Below are 18,972 nucleotides of genomic sequence, written 5' to 3' on the forward strand. Positions count from 1 at the left end.
TGCTGCTTTTGATTGCTGACAGGAGCTCAGAGGTTGGCCATGTTTCAACCCCCACAGGCTGCCAACTGTGAGAGTATTTAAAGAGATAGGACCTACTTGGGGCGCCTGGGTGGTTCAGTTTGTTATGCATTCGACTTTTGATTTTGGCTCAGGTCATGATCTCATGGTTTGTGAGATTGAGCCCTGCATCTGGCTCTGTACTGACAGCACGGTTTCTCTCTCTCCCTCTCTCTGCTTCTCCCCCGCTCGCATGTGCGTGCTCTCACAAAAATAAATAAATGAACATTAAAAAAAAAGAGAGAGAGAAATGGGACCTATTTATTTTTCCTCTTTTAGGAGCAAGACATTTATTGAAATTTCATCATATTATTAGCTGACCTTAGAAACAATGAAAGAGAAACATCAGTGAATACCACAAGGAATACACACTTTGCAAAAATAGTTTGGAAAAGTCATAAAAGGATGGCTCCAGCCATCAACTAGAAAAACCAAAAAACTCTAAAGAGTAAGAGAATTAGATCTCCAGAATTACCACCAAACAGTACTCAGAATGACCAGTTCTGGATAAAAAGTTACAAAACATACAAAGAAACAGGAAAATGGCTCATTCACAGGAAAAAAGTAATTTGACAGAAATCATCCCAAAGGAAGTCCAAACATTGGAATTATAAGTCAAAGATTTTAATATTAAATTAAATTAAATATAAAAAGAGAGAAAGTATGAGCAGGGGAGAGGGCAGAGGGAGAGAGAGAATCTTAAGCAGGCTCCATGCTCAGTGTGTAGCCTGGAAGGATGCCATCCATGACCCTGTGATCATGACTTAAGCCAAAACCAAGAGTCAGATGCTCAACTGACTGAGCCACCCAGATGCCCCTAAGTCCAAGATTTTATTAAAAAAATTTTTTTTAATGTTTATTTCTTTCTGGGAGAGAGAGAAAATGCACCAGTGGGGGAGGGGCAGAGAGAGAGGTGGACAGAGGATCTGAAGCAGGCTCCACGCTGACAGCAGAGAGCCAGATGCAGGGCTCAAACTCAGGAACTGTGAGGTCATGAACTAAGTTGGATGCTTAATCGACTGAGCCACCCAGGAACCCCTAAGTCAAAGATTTTAAATCAGCTGTCTTAAATATGTTCAATGAGCTAAAGGGAACCGTGGAAAAGAACAAAAGGAAATTGGGAAAATTACATCTGAACAAAATGTCAATATCAATAAAGAGATCAAAATTATAAAAGGGGCACCTAGTTGGCTCAGTTGGAAGAGCATGCAACTCTTGAACTCGGGGTTGTGAGTCTGAGCCCCATGTTGGGTGTACAGATTACTTAAAAAAATAAATAAACTTTAAAAAAATTATTAAAAAGTTTCCAAACAGAAATTCTGGAACTGTAAATTACAATGATTCAGGAACAGACTTGGGCAGGTGGAAGAAAGGATCAGTGAACATGAGGAGAAGACATTTGAAATTATCTAGTCTGAGAAACAGTAAGAAAAAAAAATGAAGAAACATAACAGGCTTAGAGACTTGTGGGATACCATCAAGCACACTAACATATGCATTATAGGAATTCAAGGAGGAAAATAGAAAGGGTCAGAAAAAATATTTGAGAGATAATTACTTAAAACTTCCCAAATCTGATGAAAGACATGAATATATACATCCAAGAAGCTCCATGAATTCCGAGCAGGGTAAATTCAAAGGGTTTCACACTGAGACACATTATAGTCAAACTGTGGAAACTCAAAGATTAAAAAACAAGAAAAAAATTTTTAAAAAACCCCCTTTTTTTTGAAAGCAGGAAGAAGTGATGCATCATGTAAAAAAGTTTCTTAATAAGATTAATGGCTCATTTCTCATCAGAAATCATGCAGGCCAGAAGGCCATGGAAGGACAAATTTAAAACCTTGAATGAAAAATACTGTCAGCTAAGGGGCACCTGGAGTTAAGCATCCAACTACAGCTCAGGTCATGATCTCACAGTTTGTAGACTTGAGCCCTGCGTCAGGCTCTGTGCTGACAGCTCGGAGCCTGGAGCCTTTTCAGATTCTGTGTCTCCCTCTCTATCTGCCCCGCCCCTGCTTGCGCTCTGTCTCTCTCTCAAAAATAAATAAACATTTAAAAAAAGAAAAGAAAAATACTGTCAGCTAAGAATTCTATTTCCAGCAAAATTATCCTTAAAGAATAAGGAGAAATTGAGGTATTTCCAGATAAACAACAACTGAGGGAGTTCATTACCAGTAGACCTACCCTACAAGAAATGGTAGATGGAGTCCTTAAGGCTGAAATGAAAAGACATTAGATAGTTACTTGAAGACATATGAAAAAAAATTTAGAACACTAGTAAAAATAATTTCATAAGCAAATATAAAAGCCAATATTGTACTTTTGGTTTGGCTTATAACTTATCTCTTTTCCTTATATATTTAAGAAGTAAATGCATAAAGCAATCACTATAAATTTATGTTAAGGGGCATAAAATGTATAAAGAGTAATCTGTGCAAAAATATAGAGGAGGAAGGTTGGAGATGTAATACAATTAATATACTATTGAAAATAAGTTGGTATAATTCAAACTGTTTTATTTTATAATTGTTTTTAATTGTTACTTAATCATTTGTAACTTTTATAATTGTTTTAAGATGTTAATTGTAATTCCCAAGATAATCACTAAGAAAATAACTTAAGAATATATAAAAAAGGAAAAAAGACAGGGATTAAAATGGTACACTCCAAAAGAATCACCTTAATTTTTTTAAGGTGGTGGTAATGGGATAATTGAGGGATATATATATATATATATATATATATATATATATATATCCAACACACAGAAAACAAATAGCTAAGTGACAAAAATAAACCCTTCTTGACTGGCAAAAGGAAATTCCAGGACATTTGTGTACCAAGTTTAGTGAGGAACCAGTCCAAACTAGAGCACTAAGACAGAATTCTATGGAATAGGGTCTGCAGGGAAAAGATAGAATTGATCAGTGATGTATTGAACATTTGGAAAAATTTTTGGTATGTGTTTGGAATATTTGGAAGAAAATAGCTCTAGGTACTTAGAAAACTAAACAATTGAAAAAAGATACAAGTATAAACTCCAGATAAACTCTTTGTAAAGGAAAGAAAATAAAAATTTATAGCTTGAGTGAAGAATGTTTATTTGGTCAATAATGTAAACACAGACTATTGATTTAACTATAAACTATGGAAAACAATATTGTGAAAATAAGGGGAGAAAAGATAAGGGTTAGAGTGGTGCAAGAAAGCTAATTCCTCACTGCCAGAATAAGAAATATATATTGACTAAAACTGATAAATAAAAAAATAAATCTATGTTTTCTTAGTAATCATATTACATGTAAGTGAATTAAACTATTACAGTAAAAGACAGAGATTGGCAGAATGGGTAAAAAAATAGGACATGTCTTTATGATGTCTACAAGGCATTCACATTAGATATAAAGATACAAAGAGATTGAAAGCAAAAGGATGGGGAAAGGTATTCCATGCAAATAGTAAACAAAAGAGCCGGGGTGGCTGTATCATTATCAGACAAAATAGACTTTCAATCGAAAAAGTTTACAAGAAGGGTGCCTGGGTGGCTCAGTCAGTTAAGCATCCAATTGTTGACTTTGGCTCAGGTCATGATCTCATGCAGTTCACGAATTCGAGCCCTGAATCAGGCTATGTGCTGACAGCGAGGACTTGGGATTCTGTCTCCCTCTCTCTCTGCCCCTCCCCCTCTTGCTCTCTATCTCTCTCAAAATAAATAAAAATAAACTTTAAAAAAAGTTTACAAGAGGGGTGCCTGGGTGGCTCAGTTGGTTGAGCATCCGACTTCAGCTCAGGTCATGATCTCACGGTTTGTGGGTTTGAGCCCTGCATCGGGCTCTGTGCTGATGGCTCGGGGCCTGGAGCCTGCTTCGGATTCTGTGTCTCCCTCTGTCTCTGCTCCTTCCCTGCTCATACTCTGTTTCTCTCTCAAAAATGAATAAAGATTAAAAATTAAAAAAAAAAAGTTTACAAGAGAAAAAGAAGTACATTTTATATTCATAAAAAGTTAAATCAAGAACATATAACATTTATAATAAATATATATACACTTAACTAAGGAGTCACAAAATATATGAAACAAAAATTGACAGAATTTTAAAAAATTGACAGTAACAGAAATGATAAAAATAGCTAGTACTCCAATAATGTTGGGAGACTTCAATACCCACACTCAGTAATGGATAGAACAATCAGACAAAGAACAATAAGGAAACAGAGAACTTGAACAACACTATAAACCTATTTGACCTGACATAAACAGAATACTACACAACAGCAGAATACATATTATTCTCAAGTGTTCATGGAACATTCTCCTGCATAGATCATGTGTTTGGCTACAAACAAGTCTTAATACATTTTGAAAGATTGAAATCACTTAGAACATCTTTTCCAACCACTATGAAGTACAACTAGAAATGAAAGGAAAACTGGAAGACTTATAAATATGTGGAAATTAAACAATATACCCTTAAACAACCAATGGGTCAAAGAAGAAATCACAAGGGAAATTAGAAAATACCATGAAATGAATATGAAACACAACATACCAAAACTTAAGAGATGCAGTGAAAATAGTGTTCAGAGGGTAATTTATAGCTATAAATGTCTACCGTAAAAAAAGAAAGATCTCAAATCAACCTTCAAGAGTTATAAAAGGAAGAACAAACTAAACTTAAAGCTAGAAGGAAATAAATAATAGCAATTAGAATGAGGATAGAGATAAAGATAGAGATAGAGATATATAGAGAGAATAGAAAAAAATAAAGAAAACAATAAAACCAAAAGTTGGTTCTTTGAAAAAAGTCAACAGAATCAACAAATCTTTAGCTAGACTGACAAAGGGGAAAAAAAGGCAGCAGATGTAAATAAAACCAGAAATGGAACTGGGGAAATTACTACTGACTTTAAAGAAACAAAAAGAATTAGAATCCTATGAACAATTATATGTTGACAAATTAGATAACCTAGAAGGAATGGACAAATTCCTTCAAACATACAAATAACCTAAATTAACTCAAGAGGAAATAGCAGATCTCAATAAACCTATGATGAGTAAAGAGATTGAATCAGCAATCAAAACCTCCCAATAAACAGGGATGCCTGGCTAGCTCAGTTGGTAGAGCATACAACTCTTAATCTCAGCATCATGAGTTCAAGCCCCATGGTGGACATGGAGCTTACATGGAGCTTAAAAGCAAATAAACAAAAAAACCCCAAACCTACCAATAAACAAAACTTCTGAACCAGATGGCTTTGCTAGTGAATTATACCAAATATTTAAACAAGTTAACACCAATCCTTCTCAAACTCTTCCCAAAAATTAAAGAGGGGGGAACACTTCCTAATTATTTTTTTTTAAATGTTTATTTATTTATTTATTTTGAGAGAGAGAGACAAAGACTGTGAGATCATGACTGACCTGAGCCAAAATCAAGAGCCAGATGCTTAAGCTACTGAGCTGTCCAGGTGCCCCAACACTTCCTAATTCTATGAGGCCAGCATTACTGTAATGCCAAAACCAAATAAAGATATCACAAAAAAAGATAATCACAGACCAGTATTCCTTATGAATATATAGGCAAAAATCACCAACAAAATATTAGTACATAGGTAGGGTGTGCCTGGGCAGTTCATTTGGTTAAGTATCTGACTCTTGACTTCAGCTCAGGTCATGATCTCATGGTTCATGAGATCAAGCCCTGCATCAGGCTTTCTGCTGACAGTTTGGAGCCTGCTTGGGATTCTCCCTCTCCCTCTCTCTCTGCCCTTCCCCCAGTGTGTGTGTGTGTGTCTCTCTCTCTCAAAATAAATAAATAAACTTTTAATAAACATACAAAATATTAGTACATAAAATCCAACAGCATTTTTTTTCAAGATTTTTTAAAGTGTTTATTTTATTTTATTTTTTTTTTAATGTTTATTTATTTTTGTGAGAGACAAAGAGACAGAGCTGAGCAGGGGAGGGGCAGAGAAAGAGGGAGACACAGAATCCAAAGCAGGCTCTAGCCTCTGAGCTGTCAGCACAGAGCCTGACATGGGGTTGAACTCACAGACTGCAAGATCATGACCTGAGCTGAAGCCGGACACTTAACTGATTGAGCTCCCCAGGTGCCTTATTTATTTATTTTAGAGGCGGTAGTCAGGGTGAGGGGGCGGGGGTGGAGAGGGGATCTCTGCTGACAGCACAGAGCCTTATGAAGGGCTCAAACCCACAAACCATGAGATTTTGACCTGAGCCAAAGTCGGAAGCTTAACTCACTGAGCCATCCAGGTGCCCTCCAACAGCATTTTAAAGGATGATTAACCATGATTGAGTGGGAATATCCCTGAAATGAAGGAGTAGTTCAACACAAGGAAATCAATCAATGTAATACATCACATTAATACAATGAAAGAAAAAACTACGTGATCATGTGATGCCCCTCATGATTAAAAAAAAAAAACAAAAAAAACAAAAAACAAAAAACAACTCACCAAAGGGCTCCTGGGTAGCTCAGTCTGTTAAGTGCAGGACTCTTGATTTTGGCTCAAGTCATGATCTCATGGTTTGTGGGATTGAGTCCCATGTTGCGCTCTGGTCTGGCAGCACGAAGCCTGCTTGGAGTTTTCTCTCTGTCCCTTTTCTTCCCCTGCACAAGCTAGCACTCTCTCTCTCTCTCAAAATAAATGAATAAACGTTGTTTATTATTTTTGAGAGAGAGAGAGGGTGCAAGTGGGGAGGGGCAGAAAGAGACAGAGACAGAGGATCTGAAGCGGGCTTTGCCCCGGCAGCAGAGAGCCCAATGTGGGACTTGAACTCATGGGCCATGGAATCATGACCTGAGCTGAAGTCAGATGCTTAGCTGACTGAGCCACCCAGACCCTCCTAAATGAATAAACTTTTTTTTTTTTTAAAGCACTTCAACAAACTAGGAATAGAAGAAACCTCAATATAATAAAAGCCATGTATTAACCCATGGCTACTTCATACTTAATGCTGAAAGACTAAAAGCTTTGTTTTTTCCTAAAATCAAAAACGATACAGGATGTGAGCTTCCAACACTTCATTCAACATACTATTGGAAGTTTCTGGCCAGAGTTCTCGCAAGAAAAATAAAAGGGGCACATGGGTAGCTCAGTTGGTTAAGCAACCCACCCCAGCTCAGGTCATGATCTCATGGTTCGTGGGTTCAAACCCCACATCGGGTTCTGTGCTGACAGTTAAGAGCCTGGAGACTGCTTTGGACTCTGTGTCTCCCTCTCTCTGTGCCCCTCCCCCACTCACACTCTTTCTTTCTCTCACTTTGAAAAATAAACATTTAAAAAATGTTTGAAAAAAGAAAAAAATAAAAAGCAATTCAAATTGAAAAGGAAAGAAGAAAATTATTTCTGTTTGCACATGGCATGATCTTATAAGTACAAGACCCTAAAGATTCTACAAAATACTGTTAGAACTGGGGTGCCTGGGTGGCTCAATCGGTTGAGCGTCCAACTTTGGCTCAGGTCACAATCTCACAGTTTGTGGGTTGGGCCCCATGTTGGGCTCTGTATTGACAGTTCTTAGCCTGGCATGTGCTTCAGATTCTGTGTGTGTGTGTGTGTGTGTGTGTGTGTCTCTCTCTCTGTCCCTCCCCTGCTGTGCTCTGTCTCTCTCTCAAAAATAAATTAAAAATTTTTTTAAATAAAAAAAAGAGTGTTCGAACCAATAAACAAATTGAGTACAGTTGCAGGATACAAAACCAACACACACAAATCAATTGCACATTTATACAAAAACAATGAATGATTCAAAAAGAAAATTAAGAAAACAATTCCATCTATAATAGCATCAGATAGTATAAAATAGTTAGGAAAAACTTAACCAAGGAGACCAAAGGTTTGTATGCTGGAAACTATGAAACATTGCTGCAAGAAATTAAAGAAGACAAATAAGTGGAAAGACATCCTATGTTAGTGGATTGGAAGACAATATTGTTAAGATGTCATTGCTACCCAAAATGATATACTGATTCAACACAATCCCCACCAAAATTCCAATGATGTCTTTTGCAGAAATAGATAAATCCATCCTAAAATTCATATGGAATTCCAAGGTACCTCAAATAGTCAAAACAATCTTGAAAATGAAAAAAATTGTATGACTCACACATCTTTATTATTTTTTTTTTTTTTAGAGAGAGAGAGACAGTGCATGTATGATCAGGGAGGGAGCAGAGAGAAAGGGAGAGAGAGAGAAATTCACAAGCAGGCTCCATGTTCAACACAGAGCCCAACTAGGGGCTCAATCTCACAACTGTGAGATCTTGACCTGAGCTGAAATCAAGAGTCAGACGCTCAACCAACTGAGCCACCCAGGCACCCCCTCACACATCCTGATTTTAAAGCTTGCTAAAGGGGCGCCTGGGTGGCTCAGTCGTTTAACTGTCCAACTTTGGCTCAGGTCATGATCTCTCAGTTCGTGAGTTAGAGCCTCACATCAGGCTCTGTGCTGTCAGCACGGAGCCTGCTTTGAATCCTCTGTCCCCCTCTCTCTTTGCCCTCCCCCACTCGTTCTCTCTCTCTCTCTCTCTAAATAAATAAATAAATAAACAAACTTAAAAAAACTTATTACAAAGCTACAGTAATCAAAACAACATAAACACATACTGGCATAAAGACAGACATATACTGACATACAGACACACATAGCAGCTGCTTTAAAGTCTTTGTCTTGGGGCGCCTGGGTGGCTCAGTCGGTTAAGCGTCCGACTTCGCTCAGGTCACGATCTCACAGTCCGTGAGTTCGAGCCCCGCGTCGGGCTCTGGGCTGATGGCTCAGAGCCTGGAGCCTGCTTCCGATTCTGTGTCTCCCTCTCTCTCTGCCCCTCCCCCGTTCATGCTCTGTCTCTCTCTGTCTCAAAAATAAATAAACGTTAAAAAAAAAAAAAAAAGTCTTTGTCAGACAATTCCAACATCTGTGTCATATCAGTGTTGACATCTATTGATTGTCTCTTGCCAGGTGAATTGAGATTTTCCTGGCTCTCTGTAGGCTGAGTAATACATGGTCATTGTTATAAAATCATTGGATTGTATCCATTTTGAATATTATGTCATGGGACTTTGTGTTCTGTCTAAATCCTATGAGAATGTTGATATTTTTGTTTAAATAGGCAATTGACTTGCTTGAATTCAGGCTGCAAGTTTTATCCAGTCTTCCATGGGTTGTGGTTTGGTGTCAGTTCCATTTGCAAAGCCTTTGAAGTGCTTTTCAGCTCTGTCTTCCAGGATGTACCATCCAGTGGCCGGTTTGGAACCTGGGTGGTGTCTGTCCTAATTTACTTTTCAAAAGCTATGGTGTGCTGTTTAGAGTCAGACCCATACAGTTAATAAACAACTTTGCAATCTTCCTGGTCCTTTCTAGTTCCTTGGGGTTCCCCTTTGTGGTCTTCTGGCCAGAAAGGTATGGCTTTATTTCCCCCATTTTGCCACATTCTCCCATGACTGGTCCCATATCTGGAGCCAAGTATTGGAGGAGAGAGAGAGAGAGAGAGAGAGAGGCCCACCCTTTTGGGAATCATAGCCTCTCTGATCAGGGGTGAAGGTTCTCCTCACTCAGAATTTTAGGCTCCCGAAGTGGCCCCCGTTGCCACTGTTGTTTCTGCTGCTGCCACCACCAGCACAAAATTGTTTAGGGGGTGAGAAAAGAAAGTGCAGAAAAAAGAAAAAAAGAAAAATGGGATCTTCCTGTATTTCTCTCCATGTTTAGAGTCCCCCTTCCCACTCCTCTAGCCAGAGAAAGTGAGCTCCTCCTGAAGCTCTCTCATTCATGCTATATGCATTTCCAGGTTTCAGACTGCATTGACTCTAAACTGGGGGATACTTGAGGGGGAAAAGGAGAAAATTCACTAGTCATTCAGTAATACTTTGAATTCTGGCATTCTTCCCCAGTGTGCCCATTATTGTTTACTTTTTTGCTCCAGGTTTTTTTTTTTTTTTATATTTATTATTTTTGAGAGAGAGAGAATGAGCGGGGGAGAAGCAGAGGGAGGGAGACACAGACTCTGAAGTAGGCTCCAGGCTCTGAGCTGTCAGCACAAAGCCCCACGCGGGGCTCGAATTCACGAGCTGTGAGATCGTGACCTGAGCTGAAGTCGGGCACTTAACCAACCGAGCCACCCAGGCACCCCTCTTTCCAAGTTTGATATCTGCATTCAGTGGGAGAGATAGGGTGGAGTGTGTTGATTCCCTTTCATCTGGCACATTTCATTCTGTAGGATGTCCTCAACCCAGGCACGCATTATGACTCTGGTTGGTCCTAGGCACTTTTGCATTTGTGGGTTCCTTCCTGCATAAAAAAGTTAAAATATACTTTATATTGCTTTGGTATAAAGATGAATATAATGCAGACTGGATTCATACTATTGACATTTTTCCTTCTGATTTCAAAATAAATTAAGATTAAAATATTTTTTTGAGTCTCTAAAAATACCATGGATAAATTGGTGCTGTCTCAATCTGAGTCTGTTCAAAGTTTCCTTGAGACTAGCCCCAGGACATGTTAGAGTACTGCTGAAACGATACTGTGTTGTTCTCAGCATATCATGATGATGACTGGATCATCATGGGAACCTTGATCGGTCATAGGAACCATGGTTCCATTGTCAGATTGCTGTCTGCCAGGTTTCTCCTCCATAAAGCTACCATTTTCTTCTTTGTGCTGGATAAGTATTTTGTGAGGAGATATCTGAGACTATGCTAATTCTCCAGTTGTCTATATTTGCCTAATAAACTACCCCCAAATTTAGTGCCATTACAAAGGCCACTTTATCATGCTTATGGATTCTGTGGGTCAGGAATTCAGACAAGGCATGGTAGGTCTGGCTTATTTCTGCTCCTCCATGATCTGGGGCCTCAGCTGAAATGACTTGAACTGCTGGAAGTGTCTTAAATGGCTGCTGGCTGGAGGATCCACTTCCAAGATGGGCTGGGGTGACTGACAGGCTCACTGGAGATTATTGTCAGTGGAGCCACCAATGTGTGGCTTCTTGTTGTGGCTTGGGCTTTTCATAGTATGACTGTGCGGTTCTGAGAGGCAGCGTTCCAAGAAAGAGTGCTCTAAGAGACAAGGATAAAACTTGCAGGGTTCTTCTGGTCTGGCCTTAGAATTTACAGTGTCATTCCTGCCATGTTCTGTTGGTTGTGAGTGAAAATGCTCCGGCCAGACTCAAGGAGAGGGAAACTATTCACTTCATGATGGGGGTGTGGCAGAAGAGCATGTAGGGTGGGAGATTTTGTTGACACCAATTTTAGTTTTGGGAAATACGCTCCATATTTTGCAATATTCTGTTCCTCATCAAACCTCGACCTAGAAGCCTTAGAACATCCATGAAGTCTCCGGCCTGAATCAGTCCATCATTATGATGGTTTCTCTATTTCCATCACTCCCTCTACTTTTATTAGTTGGCTTTGTACTGTAAGGAAGAGCTTTTCCTTCTCCTTAATCAATATGACTCATAGATTCCTAGGTTATTCAGTGGGTTGTAGTTGGTTATTATCATGTTTATTTATTTGTTTGTTTGTTTATTTATAAAGGTTTATTTCTTTTGTTTTGAGACAAGGAGAGTGTGAGTGGGGGAGGGGCAGAGAGAGTGGGAGAGACTCCCAAGCAGGCTCCAAGCTCAGCATGGAGCCCAAATCGGGGCTGGATCCCACAACTGTGAGATCATGACCTGAGTCTAAATCAAGAGTTGGATGCTCAACTGGCTGAGCCACCCAGGTGCCCCCTTATTTTTATTTTGATGCTCTAATTGTCCCAGACTTGGTGGGTGGGAGCCCCTTACTGTCCTTTTGACATGTCACTATTCTTTGAATACTTTATTTTCCAGTTGCCCCACTGACACTGGAATCAACTATTTCTTCAAGGAGTCCTTTTCTTTTTAAAGAATTTTTAATGTTTATTTATTTTTGAGAGAGAGAGAGCACGAGCCAGAGAGGGGCAGAGAGAGAAGGGGGCAGAGGATCCAAAGCAGGCTCTGCATTAACAGCCTGATGTGGGGCTTGAACTCACAAACTGTGAGATCATGACCTAAGCTGAAGTCAGACGCTTAACCGACTGAGCCACCCAGGCACCCCAAGGGAGTCCTAATTCGTTTTGGTGAAGGATAATGTTTAGAAATCAAGATCTGGGTGCCTGATGTGCTTGTTGCTATCTAGGCCTTCTCAGCGGGCAGTGCTAGGGAAAAAGTATGCACACACAAACATGTATTTGTATATCTATCCATCTATACATACACACACATACATAAACACACACATATATACATATACATACATATGCATATACAAATATATGTGTATATTATACAATATATAATACATATTTTTTGTATATATGTATATATATATACTTATATATATACATATATACAATACACACACACACACATACAGTTCACCCTGATAGCTCCAGTTCTTCAGGCCTGCCCCCTTTCCACATTTGTAATTCTCCTCCAACAGTGAGAAAAACCTGGCTCCCATTATCCTCAATATATTTGTTCAATCCCCTTGTGTGTAACTGATTTTCCAACCATACCAGCTGCCTCCTTGGCTTCCAGCCATGTTGCCATCTCCAAGGGAAAGGAAGGGAGAGGGAGGGAGGAGAGGGAAGAGGAGGAGGGTTTCAAGCACTTTGCAAGCCAGCCTTCCACTCCATCCCTACTTCCACTGCTTCAGTTGGTCCTGACCACTGTTGGCCTGGCCTCTCTGTGGCTAGTGGCCCTCAGTTTCTCCCTGCCTCAGCCTCTTCAGCCCATTCACTCTTTCTGGCTTCCAAGAGTTTCTTTCCTTTCTTTCTATTTTATGATTTTTTAAAATTACAAAAACATTTCACACTCATGTTTACGAATTCAAATAATGCAAAGCATGTAAAGCAAGGCATGAAGGTTTATAGATACCCGCCTGCACTCCACCTCCAAGAGGTAACCAGACTTCTTTTCTGTGCTTATAAGAGCACACTCATGTTGGGGCACCTGGGTGGCTCAGTTGGTTAAGTGCCTGACTTAGGCTCAGGTCATGGTCTCACAATTTGTGGGTTTGAGCCCCACATCGGGCTCTGTGCTGGCAGCTCAGAGCCTGGAGCCTGCTTCAGATTCTGTCTCTCTCTCTGCCCCTCCCCCTCACACTCTCTCAAAAATGAATAAACGTTAAAAAAAAATGTTTAAAAGAGCACACTCATGTATATTTATACAGTTTTAAATATTGAAGTAGGATAGTTTGATATATTTTCATTGCTTGTTTTCTTGGTCTGAGCATAAGAAATCTTCCACAATCTTTTAAACTGACACATTGGAATCCATTAAAAGAATGTACAATAATTTATCCTTTTACCTACAGAGTATGTTTTTAAGGGTAACTTTTGAGGGTAACTATGTTTTTAAGGTATGTTTTAATTGGTGCCGGATGCCCTTCATAACCACTGCCCGTCTCCCTTGGAACCTGTTGGGCATCCGCAGGCAGGTTTTTGCCTGAGTTTGGTTAGGGGACGCTGGAATTTGGAAGAGGAAGAAGAATTGAGTTCTGGGTGTTTACTCCCTAGCTCCTCGACAGGGTTGCACCAGGCTGGCCCTTCTCCTCACAGCTCCTGAAGGGGGCGCTCTCCACACAGCTCCTCCTCTCATCCCTCCAGGCCCAGAAAGGGCGACAGCCCCTGCGCTAGCTGGCGCCCCGCCGCCACTCTGTGCTTTCCGGTTTCCCCACACCTTTCCCACACTTTGGTAAATAATCCCTTTATCAAACTTAGATTGCCCTACTTACATGTGCAGTACGTTTACACGCGGGGCAAGCACAGCATGGTCTCAAGGACCGTTTGCAAAGCGGTCACACACACCAACTCAGGCAGTTCCACCCACCACAGAGGGCTGGCTAAAATGTGAATGCAATTACTGCCCCGCCCCCACCCTCAGAGACAATTGAGGGCTTGTTACTACTGAAGAATAGAGAAACCTCCGTGCCGCACTGGAGGCCCCTAGTCCGCCAAGGATCTGCTCACACCACACCCTCTTCTCCTCCAGCCACACCGGGGTGGGGGTGGGAGCACAGGCTCCCACCCCTGCTGACTCTGTATTTATCTTCTAAATGAAGCAACCGGTCAGCTCTTGAGAGGAGAAATTTCGGTAAAGCATGTTTGAGAGTAATTACCAGCATACGCAGAATTCTAACAGATTTATTCTATTCTGACTCAGCCACATGGGCAGCTACACAGCGCGCTGTCTTTCTAACACCACACCACACGCTATCCCGCAGTTTCCCTCGGCACAGCCACAGCAGGTGATGACCAGAGGTGGGGAGCCCGGTGCTGATTCTAGGAGAAGGCAACCTGAGTTCTGCTGCACACTGGCAATGACCTTGGGTTGGCTGCACTGAGCCTCTAGGCAGGGATGGCAAAGACCTTCAGGGCCTCAGTTATAACTGAATGAGGCATGCACAGCGTCTCAAGCTCAGGACCCTCAGGAAGTGCTAACTCCCTCCTCAGCTCCTCAGGGCTTGCTCACTCAGGTTCCTTTTGGCTCTCCTGGCCCAGTGGTCATCTCTCAGCACAGACCACGGTGTAACCACCACTGTACCCTTGGCCACTAGCCTACTGAATGGTATTGATCACCAACACCTGTGGCCACTTTACAACTCCACCCACAGCCCTGATGCCCACTCTTCCCTTCCAGGGAGGCCTGCCTTCTCAGCTTTCTCCATTCCCCCAACCACACTGCCCCTGGGGAACCCAGAGTCTGGCCTGAGCCTTTTTCTTTTTATCAAGGTGGCACCCCAGAGAAAGGGCCTCTGTCCCTGGATCCTGGAAAGTCTAGACCAGTGGGCTCAGGAAGCACTTGTGAAGAAATGAACTGTTTTGGTGTCTTGAAGTGATATTAAATATATTTTTTTTCCAGGGCACCTGGGTGGCTTAGTCCATTGAGTGTCCAACTCTTGATTTTGGCTCAGGTCATCATCTCACGGTTCATGGAATCGAGCCCTGTGTGGGATCAAACTCCGAGTCAGGCTCTGCACTGTCAGTGCTTGGGATTCTCTTTCCCCCTCTCCCTATACCTCCCCCACTCATGCTCAATGTCTCTCTCTGAAAATAAATTAAAAAAATTTTTAAAAACCTTTTTTTCCTTCTGATCTAAAAAGTAAAACATTCATGGGGCACCTGAGTGACTCAGTTGGTTAAGCATCAGACTTCAGCTTAGGTCATGATCTCATGGTTTGTGAGTTTGAGCCCCACATCGATCAGGCTCTGTGCTGACACCTCAGAGCCTGGAGCCTACTCCTAATTCTGGGTCTCCCTCTCTCTCTGACCCTCCCCCACTTGCACTCTGTCTCTCTCACTGTCAAAAATAAATAAAGATTAAAAAAAAATTTTTTTTAAGTAAAACATTCTTACCAAAAATATGGAAAATACAAAAATAGTACTACAAAATCAAAATAGAAATTCAGTCACCCAGAGGTAATTATGATTCCAATTGTGGTAGTTCCTTTGGGTCCTATTAATTAATTAAGTAAGTAAGTAAGCTCTATGCCCAAAGCAGGGCTTGAACTCACAACCCTGAGATCAAGAGTTGCATGCTGTACTGACTGAGCTGTCCCTGGACCCTTTTCTATGTGTGTGTAGAATATACACATTTCTTTGTATATTTATACAGTTATGTACATAGTTAGCACATACTTTCATATGCTTTGTATTTTGCTTTTGTCATTTTACATTTTTCTCAAGAGTTTCTCCTAATTTTCATATTTTTCTAATTATTTAAATTTCCTTTTTTTTTTCTTTTTGTTTAAGCCTCCTAAAATCCAGGAGCAGCATTTCAAATGCTGAGTAAGATTGCACCCTATGAACAACTCCAGCTGGTGGAGATCTAGGCTGTGTTCCATCGTTGGCTACAGCAGCAGTGCCCTGGTAATTACATTACTCATTGTCCACGTCTACTTTTATACACAGTTATGCACCGAGACATCCAAGTGTTTGCTGTTGTCCCAGTTCAATCATTAATAGGGTCCTCGCTCACTCTCAGAGGTGTCACCTTGTGGATAATAGATTACATGGACCTCCTTACATGGCTCCCTTCAGAGCTACCAGAGGGGAGGAGGGGTTGGCAGGGTGGGGGGAGGTGGGTGGAGGTGGTTCCTGAGTTCTGTTGTGGGCACTAGGGTGGAGGATGGTGACACCAATCCCTAAGATGAGGTGGAGCTTGTGGAGAGTGTGGTGAGTTTTGGACACACTGAGTCAGAAGTGTCCAGGAGACTTTCCAGGACATTGTCTAGGAGCAGCCCGAGACCCAGTCCTTGCCCACCAGTGGTCACTCGGCACAGGTGGGGTGCACTGGAAATCCTGTATTTGCTCTCCATGGATTGCTCAGCAGCTCAGTGGAAGGACACATGTGTTAGGGCACCAGTGAATGGGGGATGAGAAGGGACATCGAAGTTTCCAGCAATATATCATGACCTTCCCCTAAGCTTATCACACAGGTCTCAGATGGTCAACACTGAAAGGCTTTGTTGTTATAAACTGTATCTCAGTCCAAAACAAGGGGGCACATGTTGACCCATCTCAGCTGGAGCCCTAGCTTGGTCAGATTTACTTTCCAACTTTGAACCTCTGCCTCTGTAACTCAGTGGCCCGTTGGTGGGGAATCAATGATGGCCCACTCCCCTCATTGACAGAAGAAAGATCTGGTGCCCAGAGAGAAGAGCGACCCCTGCAGGTCAGGTGTGGGGGATGCATCCTAGAACTCCAGGGGCGAGGTGAAAAGAGTAACCACTGATTCCACCATCTAAATCAATCCTCACTGCAACCCTAGGAGGGATCTGTCATCATCCCGATTTGCAGGTGAGGAAACAGAGGCTCAGAGAAGTGATGTTCCCTTGGTTGCAGAGACTGGCAGAGGCTGGCTTTGAACCAGGTCTCTGCTTTCTGCCCCTCTGCTTGCCTCTCTTGCTTCCAGAGGGAGGCTCCCTCACCTGTCTGCCTTTGTTGATATTACAGAACTACCTGGTGAATTTTAGCCTTCATTCAGCAGAAGTGACAGTCTGTAACACCATCCTGGGGCCAGGCCTTGAGCCGAAGATACAAAGATGAAGAGAATACAGCTCCTGACTTAAGGATTGTATCTAATGGCAGAACTGCAAAGCAGCATCTCTGTTGCTCAGGTAAGAAAAAGAAATCCCCAGGAAGGGGAGTAACCTACCCAAGCCGTGTGGTCACTGAGGGGCGAGAACAGAACAAGGCAACAACTCTGTCCCCTGTTCCTTAAAAAAAAAAAGTTACCCAGGAACTCCTGGGTGGCCCAATGAGTTAAGCATCTGACTTTGGCTCAGGTCATGATCTCATGGTTGGTGGGTTTGAGCCCCACATCAGGCTCTGTGCTGACAGCTTGGAGCCTGGAGCCTGCTTAGGATTGTGTGTGTGTGTCTCTCTCTGCACCCCCCACCCCCCAAATAAATAAACATTAAAAAATAATTTTAAAAAGTCACCCGTCAATACACACATAAGTTGCTCACCCTCTCGGGTAACCAAGGAAATGCAATCTGAAACCACAAGGAGATGCCATTTCATGTACCACTGACAAAAATTAAAAACTCTGATGGAAACAAGGAAGTGCTGGTGAGGATGTGGAACAGTGGACTCTCAGTGTATTGCCATCTGTATGGCACAAGCCCTTGTCGTGAGCCTTTTGGGTGGGTGAAGAGGCAGTGGCAGAGTGGCCTCCTGGCCACACGCCTGTGTAATCACATGGGCCACGCCTGCCTTACTGCTCTACTGCGGCTGTGTTGAAATTCCTAATAATTTATCAAGGGGTCTGTGTTTTGATTTGCACTGGGTCCTGCAAATTCTGTGGCCAGTCCTACCCAATGGTTTCACTCCTGGGTATATGCCCTAGAGCAACTCTTGCATATGGGTACTAGGAGGCCCACTGAGAATGTTCATAGCAGCTGTTTCTGCAAAAGGCCAGAGACCCACACAGCATGGATGAAATCGGAGAAACAATGCTGAGTGACAAAAATGTGAAGAATGTGTACAGCAATGTCCCATTTTCATAAAAAGGCCAGATGAACAGTGTAATGGTGTGTGGGGAGATATGCATATGTGGTAAATCTTTGACACCGATTCTCAAGGTGTTTATGTTGTATACTCCTTATTTTGAACAGGGAACGACCCACCTGGGCATGCTGCACTGTCAGAATCAGGCATGGAGAGATGGACAGCACGCGGTGGCCTATGTGTGGCACCCTGGCTGAGCCCCGAGGCTGAGGAGAGGCTGCCATGAAAGGGAATGTCGCTGGCTGGGGCCCAGGCCTCCCAAACGTTAGCAGAAGCTGCCGAGAAACAGCTTCACAAAGTGAGGCCTCGGTTCACGGAGAACAAAATGCTGCAAACAGACATTAAACGTCCCATGTTGCATCATGTGTACGTACAGCTTGGACTCTAAGATTTATAGCTCTTGGATTTTATCTGTTTCATCCCCAGTGACTCTATATTGTTTTCTTTTGTCTCTCTGGGCAAAAAGGTGCCTTTCCTTTCAGGAGGTTTTCTTTTTTAAGCTGCAGTTCTAAATGTTTCTTACCTTGGTTATCTTGTTATATCTTTTTTCCCAAGTTTTGTCATGTTGTCATATTACTTTTATAATTTCAGGAAGGAACAGGGGAGGGGGAGGAAGAGAGGGAAGAGGAGGGGAAGGGGGGGGAGGTGGTCTCTGATGCCACAGCCATAATGACTAAGGGGCCTGCCTGGGATGGGCAGTGGGGCCACCAAAGCCCCCTGTGCTGTGGCCAGATCTGGCATTTGTCCAGGACCGTCTGCCCAGGTTGGAGCAATCCCAGGGCTGCTCTGAGGTTATACCCACCGCTTGGCCTTGGACACGCAGATGTCTGGGACTTCTTTGGCCCAAGTCCCCAGAAGCAGACCCA

At 42.1% G+C, this 18,972-nt stretch overlaps 1 long non-coding RNA gene across 1 annotated transcript in view; it reads left to right on the forward strand.

Annotated features, from left to right (window-relative positions):
• LOC122203078 overlaps positions 1-18,659 on the forward strand; it is a 31,395-nt gene extending 12,736 nt beyond the window's left edge. The window contains exons 3-5 of the long non-coding RNA XR_006195074.1: positions 15,848-15,964; positions 17,051-17,214; positions 18,214-18,659. This is a non-coding gene — a long non-coding RNA (uncharacterized LOC122203078). The remainder of the gene's footprint in view (positions 1-15,847; positions 15,965-17,050; positions 17,215-18,213) is intronic.
• Positions 18,660-18,972: the final 313 nt, after the last annotated feature.

The sequence above is a fragment of the Panthera leo genome, chromosome D3 (genome assembly GCF_018350215.1).
Source record: "Panthera leo isolate Ple1 chromosome D3, P.leo_Ple1_pat1.1, whole genome shotgun sequence".
NCBI lineage: Eukaryota > Metazoa > Chordata > Mammalia > Carnivora > Felidae > Panthera > Panthera leo.